The sequence below is a fragment of the Tupaia chinensis genome, unplaced genomic scaffold (genome assembly GCF_000334495.1).
Source record: "Tupaia chinensis unplaced genomic scaffold, TupChi_1.0 Scaffold000399_1, whole genome shotgun sequence".
Classification (NCBI taxonomy): Eukaryota; Metazoa; Chordata; class Mammalia; order Scandentia; family Tupaiidae; genus Tupaia; species Tupaia belangeri.
The window spans coordinates 2,604,041-2,614,040 of NW_006159901.1; the positions used below are offsets into that span (position 1 = coordinate 2,604,041).

At 35.5% G+C, this 10,000-nt stretch overlaps 1 long non-coding RNA gene across 4 annotated transcripts in view; it reads left to right on the plus strand.

Annotated features, from left to right (window-relative positions):
• The window catches only part of LOC102478895 (uncharacterized), a 58,709-nt gene that overhangs the window by 4,870 nt on the left and 43,839 nt on the right, over positions 1 to 10,000 (plus strand). The window lies entirely within an intron of this gene.

Genomic DNA, 10,000 nt, shown 5'->3' on the forward strand with positions numbered 1-10,000 from the left:
GGTAGTATATACACCTGTTCTTTCAGTGAATTATAAGAAAACTAATATTTGGGGGTTTAGGAGTAAGTGAAAAGTCAGGTTACCCTAAATCAATAAAGAATTCAATTTATATTGCCATTCAGGAATGGAGTGAATGATGCAGAAGTTGTCAAATGCTCAAGTTAGTTTGGAAAATCAATCTTTCAAGTGATCCTAGGATAAAAATAAATTTTTGTCTTAATATTATGCACCAATTCAAAGGCTAATATGCATATTCAAAGGCTGTGTAGTTCTAAAACTTAAAATAAATATAATAAATGTTTTAGTATCTACTTGGACTAAAGCCATTTCAAAGGGTGAAAATAAAGTAAATGCCTTCTATTCCAGATGAAAATGTAGGTCAAAGTGGTTGAGAAAAGCTTTCACTAAGAGCTGTTCAGTCTCTAAAATACTTGCTTAAAATAATATAACTTGTGGATTTAGAGTTTTATACCTGAAAAACAGCATGCTTACATATTGTTAAACTTTTGTGCAATGAAGTAAGCAATGTCAAGTGAAATTTTTCAAAAGTTATGAAAGAGAGATCTTATTTAATCAAATAGTTTTATTGGCAAGTGTTTTAAATTGATCTGAAATCAGATTTGTCCTCTCGGGACCAGCAGTTAGTGTAATGGCTATGTCGCTGGACTCCCATGTAGTCGACCGTGGTTCGCGTCCTGGACCTGGTGGTTTAAACTCACACTGGGTGCATGTGCATGCATGCCCAAGATCCCGAGAGGAGAATGGAGGAGAAGGGATTGCGGCGTGGCCATCCCCCCTGGGGAGGGTGATTTCTCGCTTTCTGTCTCTCTATCTCTCTCTGTCTGGCCAGCACACGCACCCTATAGCAAAAACCTTTCAAAAAAAAAAAAAAAAAGATTTGTCCTCTCAAAATTGGATAAAGATGTCTTAAATGCTTATTGAATGACAGTTCAGATGAAGTATTTGAAGTATCTGAGGAATTCATCATTTTCCAGGGCAAAGAATGTTTACATTATAAGTATATGTGATTAGTTCTGGGTATAAGGTCAGATGACTTAATTGCTCCAAATATTAACATAAAAAACTAGCAAATATGTAATGCTGCATCTTAATATGCAATATTTCTGGCAAGAATATAATACATTGGGAATATGTAAGTTTTCCTTTATTGAAACCTCTATTTATTATATAATGTTACAAATACCTTTAATTATGTGTTCTCACTACAAGGCATAAAGAATGCTTCTCTAGTGAGACTGATATGCCTATCATTGTCTAAAATATTACTATGAAAGGCAGATGCTACTTTTATTAGACAATTTGGGGAAATATATCTATGGGGCATTATAGCAAGTAAGCTTTAAAAATTGGTAAAATTTTATCCTGGAAGACATGAGTAAAGAAACTGATTTTAAAAATTATGCGAAGACTTGTTTTCTCATGCATACTCCTTGGCTAAGTTGCATTCACTCTTAGTTGTGAGGTTCTGCATTTAATCTTCTATCTCTACAATTAATTTATGATTTGATGTTAATTTTATGTCACAAAGTCATCTGAGTTATGTTTTAAGAAGTAATTATAAATTTGTCTAAAATATTTTCTTGAGGTTTTTACTTCTGTCTCTAAACCAACTTCATGTTCCTTAATGCTATCTAACCACCTTAATTCTTTAAGCAGTTTTGAAAGTTGGGAGTGGAAATTCTCATTTTAATCTAATTTTCATGTAAGTATAAAAAATACACATATAGAGAAAGATCCTCCTCCATGGATGGACTGGGACCATGACTGATCATGATTAAGTACATAATGCTCAGCTGATTATTCACCCTAAAGAATACTGAGAGATTCCCTGTTGAAAACCAATCAACACAAGCTATTCAATCATTTGTTTTGTTTATAGCTTTTGCTACAGGGCATGTGTGCTCACTGGAGAGAGAGAGAGAGAGAGAGAGAGAGAGAGAGAGAGAGAGAATTGCTCCCCAGAGGGGATAGCCATGCTGCAGTCCCTTCGCCTCCATTCTCTTCTTGGAATTTTGGGCACACATGCACTTGCACCTGAAGTGTTTTTCAAGTTTCCAGGTTTGGGACTCAAACTGTGCAGTTGGCCATGGTGGATCCAGCTGTGTTAACCATCATGCAACTGAGTGGCCTACTTATTTTTTTTTCTTCTTCTTCTATTGTTTAAGGTAAAATATTTCATATACATACTTTTTATTTTTTTATTTTCAGTGCCTGAGATTATGTACACTCTCTGGAGAAAGAGGGAGAGGGAGAGAGGGAGAGAGGGAGGGAGGGAGGGAGAGAGAGAGAGAGAGAGAGAATGTCCCAATGGTGCATGGTTATGCTACAATCTTTTACATTCATTTGTCCTTCCCATTAGAATTTGGGCATGTATATTCAGGCTGCCAGGGATAGGATTCAAATTGTAGTTGGCTATGCGGTTTCTGGCTCCCAATGTATAGGGCTTACCCACTGCGTTAAAAGACAGGTCCATAGATCTTTGTAAAGTATAAAGTTAACACATTTGTAGCACCAAACCAGTCAAGAAAAATTACATTGCCAGTACGCTACATATTCTCTATTTCTTCTTCCCTATTCAAATATTTTTCCCCCTTATTTAAGGCAAAAGTCCTTGCCTCTAGTAAAATTCATTCCTTTGTTTTTATTTTTCTTCTTTATATGTGTAATTAGATCCTTAAAAATACAGTTTCATATGTTATAGAAATGCAATCTTCCTCAGCTTTATTCAATTATTTATTTCTTGTTTCTTTTGCTTGGTATTATATCTATGAATTTCAACTCTTAATTTTTATAACTTGATTATTTGATGTTATTTAAATATATTATAGGTAAATATATTATATTTTGTGTCTAAATATTATTACTAAACATTTTCATTACTCCCAATGTTGTTTTTGGAGACAATTTTTATGAATATTTTTGTACAATTCTCCTGGTACACATAAAACAGGGATATACTTGAGAAGTTCCTGATGGTGGTTTGGCTTAGCGTGTATATACATTTTAAACTACAAAATAATGTCCCATTGTTTTTCCAAAGTAGTTTTATCAAAATTTTATATAATTATATGAAAAACATCTATAAAAATAAAAGTGATTTTTCTAAGACATTTTAATTACTGAGATTTTTTTAAAAAAATATTTTTTAGGCCCTATATGACATCAATTATGTCAGAACCCTTGGAAGTGAGATCCTGTCCCATGAATCACATGTATTTCCAAGGCTAAGACACATTTTTCTAAGGAAGGCTGTTTTAATTATAAGATGTCACTAGGTACCTCTAATTATTAGATTATAAAAATGCAGATATTAGGGCCAGTAAGTGACATAGTGTTTAGAGCACTGGCCTCCTACTTGGCCAACTGTGGTTCAAGTCCCAGGTCCAGCACCTTGAAACTCATACTGGATATATGTATGGGTATGTGCCCAAAATCTCAAGAGAAGAATGGAGGAAAAGGAATTGTGGTGTGGCCATCTCCCTTTGGAGGTGGGGATGATTTCTCACTTTCTCTCTCTGTCTCTTTCTCCCTGGCAAGCACACATGCCCTATAGCAAAAATCTCTCTAAAAAAATAATAAATAAATAAAATCAGATACTCTAGAGAAAAGGTTGAATTGTTGCTTAGTCCTGAAGCAATGCTGACCTCTGGGACTCCAGATTAACTCTCGTTTAAAATGAAAGCTGCTCTCATCATACCCTGAACCCATTGAATACCCTTCTCATGACCCACAGCTGATTTTGGAATATCATTCTAGACCCCCAATAATATGTTTATCAGTTTTGGGAAAACTTCAGAAGACTCATAGAATACATTGTGTGCTCCTCTGATAAATTTCTTTGTGGAGTTTCATGTGCTGGTGTTAAGTTTCCCACAAGTCAAAATACTACAAACAGGTAGAAATACTACCTTTGAGAGAAAATAGCTACTTAAAAAATTCAGATTCTCTATATCTACAGCTGCACTATGTAAACACAGAAAATGTACTGTTAAAACCCATGCTTTTTAGAAGATTTTTATTGTTTTGTTTTCAGATTGTGCTTCATGCCACAATTTGGCATTTCAGAAGGACAGACAGTAGAAAACAAAGATGGTTCAATGCTTCCTAAGTTTTGGAAAATTCACTAAAATATTTTTTAATAGCATAAGTAAAATTAGTGGTAATTATTTTTGTCTTTGCCTTAAATATACTTTACAATTCTTTCAACTTAGTAACTAGGTGGGAAGGCATTTGTTAGGTGAACACTGACAATATGAACTGCTTTTCCTTCTTGGAATGGCTCCTATTAGGATATGCTTTTGGGTTGTTGGAAAAGCCATGATGCATTTTTGCATATAAAAACAGAAAAAGGGGCAGCAAACGGTGTAATGGTTACATCACTGGACTTCTCTATGTAGTCGGCCATGGTTCAGCTCCTGGACCTGGTGGCATAAAACTCACGCCGAGCACGTGTGTATGGGTGCCCAAGATCCCAAGAGGAGAATGGAGGAGAAGGGATTGTGGTGTGGCCATCCCCCCTCGGATTGGGGGTGATTTCTTGCTTTCTGTTTCTCTGGCGAGTGCATGTAAAAAAACAAAAACAAAAACAAACAAAACAAAACAAAACAAAACAAAAAAACTCTCTCTCTTAAAAGGCAGAAAAAAATACATCATGACTTTTTAACAGCCCGCTATAATCACCAGGTTTAAGTGGATGTGAGAAAGCCATATTCAACAACAACAAAATAAACTACATTGATTCTATAGCCTCTAAAATAAAATATATTTTGATGGGGATAAATTGTCAAATATCCTTAATTAAATCTTTAGTGATAAAAGACCAGTGGTTTAAACTCTGAACACATGTAAGAAATATCTGTGAAACTATTAAAAGATTGAAGGTGCCTAGACCCAACCTCCAGAGAGTCATAGTAAATTTAGTGTGAGAATAACACACAGCTATTAGGTTGTTGGCAAAGTCATGATGTGTTTTTCTATGCAAAAATGCAGCATGAGTTTCCTGACCATAGAATATGTAAGTTCTGTAGTAGATTCTGATAATCAGCCAAGTTGAAAATCCCTATAATTCAACTTAATGAAAAAGATGTAGAATTTGTGGCTTATACCTGTGATTGCAGCTTGGGGAGTAAAAACAGGCATTTAAGTGTGTAGCTAACTTTGACTGTTCTTTATAGGTTTGTAGCTTCTAGTTAATCCCAGTGTCTGTGTCAACTCTACTTTTCATTACATGGAAAAAAAATTCCATGTAGCTTGTTCTCCTAAATCATAGACTGTCCCTCTGGTACTGGAACTGAGTAAAATCCAGTCTAGTATTACAACATGTGTGCCTGTAATGGGCAATAAATATAGAGAGTTCTGACACCAAATACTGAGGTGGTCCTGGCAGCTGTTCCAGTGGGTTTTTAGAGGTTTCCAGTGTTGGTTATTGACGCTTTTGAAAGCTCCCTCAAGACTCTTTCCTAGAGAATTCTTGTGTACTCATAAAATCTTTTTTTTATATATAAAAAAATGTCTAAGAGTGCCTTAAACAAGCTTTCTGGATAAAGATAGAAGTGTTTTGTGTGCAGGCGAAGTCCAAGTTTATATGAAGGAAAGTGGGGATGTCTTTAAAAGGATTAGATGCTAAGAATAAAAACAGAAGGTGATGGCCCAGTGGTAAAATGCAGTGCTCGGAGGGGCAGACCCATGTGGAAAGGTGGCCAGTTCTGATCCAGAGACTTCTCTGAGTATGCTGTGCATATAAGTGTGCATGTTGGCTGAAACTGGAAAGTGGGTTATGGTCTCAAGGCCCTATTAAGGGTGATGTGCCTCTGTCTCTCTCATGGATTGAGTAGATAAGATAAACTTATGAAAATAAGAAAGAATAAGAAGGAAAAACAGGACAGTACGTTCATAAAACATTATGAGTAGGTTGAAGGATGGCCTCATTAGAAAACCTCTTTTTCTCCTTGTTGCACTAAAGGCTCTCTAGCCTCCCCACTTTCTCCCGCCTCCAGTGGAACAGGAGTGGTGGTCCTAGATAATCTCTCCCTTCTGAGGTATGTAATAGCTATAGTTACCACTCACAGCACAGTCTGCATAGCCTTAAAGTTCAGAGCCTCATGCAGTGATTGACTCCATTTTAGTAAAAGAGAATGAGGTTCTGGTTAACACACACACACACACACACACACAATCAGTTTCAACTACAGAATAATCTTTTTAAATCTTAATTAGCAAATCATTCTGAGCCAATATACAGAAAGAGTTTGTTTACAGGCAGAGCAGGCTGTTTTGTGGTAGTACTTGAGCACCACAAAGCCATTCTCCCCAATATGAAAAATTCTTGTTGCCTTATTTTTTGTTGTTGTTGCAACACTCTTTAAGAAGAATGCTCAGTCATCTCCTTGGTCTCTCAAGCTGGAATGTCATCTTTTTTCATTTTTATTTTATTCCTTCTATTTGAAATTATTTTGTGAATTGGCTGACATTTGTTTCTTACTTAAAAAAAAAGCTATTTCTGCTTGCAATTACCAAGGGATTTGTCTTCTGTCAATATTTCTTCCTGCCCAAACGGTCACACAGTTTGTGTCTTTTCTTATTTCACACCTCCTTTCCTGTCCTTATGTATTTGTCAAAGTACAATTCAAAAGGAAACTTAATTCATTTTTCTTAATACAATTTTTATGTAATTGCTACATTGCTTAAAACAAAACAAATCATAAATTAAAGATGAAGGATAGATTAAAATCATATTACAATTATGCTTTCAAAAGATTAACAGATTATTATCAATATTTAATTGAGAGAAGGAAGGATTTTCACTGAAAATCAAATTATGGGTTACTAAAAACTGATGGAAAAAAATAAAAGTTCACATGGTGTGCCAAAAATGTATCTCAATTTATATGTGATGCACACTAATGCAGTTACTAAATGCCAAACTTAGTTGCTTTTTTAAGAAAACTAAATTTAGTACATTGCCATTCACTATTTGATTATTAATTCAAAGAGTTCATCTTATTTTTTCAGAAGCTGAGTTTCCAGAAATTTAAAAAGTATTTATATAGAAGTATATGGATATAAAATTACAATTTGGGGACCATACAGTGGTGAGATAGTTAGGTCAGCCATTCCCACATGACTCACTCCATGGTTCAAGACTTAGAGCTAGAGGCTTGAGAAACAATCTGGGTGTCTGGGCGTGCATGCCCAAAATCCCAAAAGAAGGGAGAAAAGGAAGAGAAGGGATTGTGGCATCATCTCTCCTGGTGGTGGATGGTGCTTTCTCTATTTCTCCCTCTCTGTTTCTCTCTAGCCAGTGCACCTGCCCTCAGCAAAATTTAAAAATAAATAAATACAAATACAACTTAAGGTACCAGCAGATGGCATAATGGCTATATCACTGGACTCCCATGTAGTCAACTACGGTTCGAGTCCCGGACCCAGTGGCTTAAACTCACACCAGGCGCATGTGTGTACTTGCCCAAGATCCCTAGAGGAGAATGGAGGAAACTCTCTGTCTCTCTCTGTCTTTCTGGTGAGTGCACACATCCTATACCAAAAACCTCTCAAAAAATTACAATTTAAAGAAAAATATGAATGGCATAGAATAATAATAGTGATCGCTAATTAGCTAATATGTATGTGACTTTTGTTGTTGTAGTTATAGGGTGTGTGCTTGCCGGAGAGACAGAGAGAGACAGAGAGAGAAAAAGCAGAAAAATCACCCCCCCATCCCCAGGGAACATGTCTATGCCACAGTCCCTTCTCTTTCATTCTCCTCTTAGGATTTTGGGCACACACATACACATGCCCGGCATGAGTTTTAAGCTATGGGGTCCAGGACTTGAATCACAGTCACCTATGTGGGATTCCAGTGACATAACCATTATGCCATCTGTTGGTCCCATGTATGTGATTTTATCATATACTAGGCATGTAAAGGTTCTCCTTGTGTATCTTGTATGTGCACTTGATCTGCACACGCTCAAGTTAATCTCTGTTTATTTGCATCTCATATTCAATTGTCCATCTCAGAGGAGACTTCAAAACCCCTCCATCATCATTCTATGTCAGATTCTTACAGGTATGCAAAGGATGATACACCTTTTTCTCAGAATTACTAACACTGAACTGGCTCAATAGTAACGTACTGTTAAAGCAATGCTGGATACACACAGACACATGGAAGATTGCGGGCTTAGTTTTTCACTCACCCTGCATTTGTAGGACACCTGTAAGCTTGATCCTGGCTGACCGAATGGTCGGCAGGGATGGGAGGATAAGGCATGAGATCCTGTGGAGAGTACTTGTTTCTCTCTGTCTCTCACTCTCATAAAGAAATAGATGAAATAAAAAAATCGTAACACTATTAAAAATTATGCATTCATTTCGTGATTTTTAAAAAACTATATCACTTTGGGGCCGGCAGATGGTGCAGTGGTAAAGGTGGTGTTTTCCAACACGACCAACCACAGTTCGAGTCTGGGACCTGGGGGCATGCTTTCTCACTTTCGCTTTCTCTCTCTTTCTCTCTGTGGTAAAATTAAAAATAAAAACAATAATAATAACAAATAAAATAAAATAAATCTAAAAAAAATGCTATATAACTTCTCAGCAGACTATAAAACCCGTCAGAAGAGATAAAACCTCCCTCTCTTTTTCCTAACTCTAAAATCTAGCATACTGTTGATCATATAGTAGGTATCCAATAAATGTTTTTTAATTTGTTTCATTAATCAGTTTTTATATAAAACTTCCTGTACATTATTTTCAGTGTAAATGTAAGTATTTTACTTACTTTTCTATTTATTTTACCTTCTTTGTCCTGGAGTATTGCTATTTTACTGAAAGATCAGAAAGTTTATTAAAATACAATTGTACAAATCTCCAACTTAAAGTAACTAAACTATATTTTATGCAATTATATTCTTTATTTTGTCCAAATAAAGTTTATATTCCAAATTATTATATAATACATAAATGACTTAAAATATGTATTGTTGGATTTGATTACTTGTTTTCAATGTTATTTATTGCTACTTTATCATTTTCTTTGTCACACTTTTAAAAGTTGAATATGCTATTTATTTACCTGCATGAAGAGGTGATCTATTTGTTTTCTACCTGTTTTAGACTTATTGTATTTATAATTCACAGTATCACTTTGACCACATTTGGAAGGTTCTGAATCTCAATGTTATCATATTTATATAATCCCTCAAAGTCATTAATTATTTTACTTAATTTTTTCCCTTATTTAAAAAATTTTAATAAATGTACTTAGGGCATATATGGTTTATATTTTTTGGAACTTAATTTTTCCAAAAAAATGATAACTAAAATATCTTCAATATTTGTGAATAATTCATAAGTATTTGTAAACAATATCGTTTAAAAAAATTTCCTTGCAGGTTTTGGAAATTTTGACATACATTATTCCATAGACACATTCAGATAAGACATATTAGCTATTTTACTTATATCTGTCTGTTTCTTTGTTTGAGGTTCAGGTACCCTTATTATTTGAGCACCGTTGTGTTTAAATTTTCCATCGTGCTGCTCATGGGTCACTGTGATGGGACTTTCATGACCAGTAAGATTTATGGCAGTGTAACTCCTCAGACTCCAAAATCAGTGCCGGGTTTTAGAAATTAATAGGGAAAAATACACAGATTTATGTTCTTCAGTAATTTTTTATGGTCTTTTATTCCATTAAGATTGGGGGGGGGAAATTCAGCAAATGGTGTAGTGGTTATGTGACTGGACTTCCACATGGCTGACCACAGTTCTAGTCCTGGACCCAGTGGCTTTCTTAAAACTCACTCTAGGCACATGTGCATGCAAGCCCAAGATCCTGAAGGAGAATGGAAAAAGGATCAATGGAGTGATTTCTCACTTTCCATCTCACTGTGTGTGAGTGTCTCTCTCTCTGGTGAGCACACGTGACATAAGGCAAAAACCTCAAAAAAATGGGGAGGGAGGGGCAGCAAGTGGT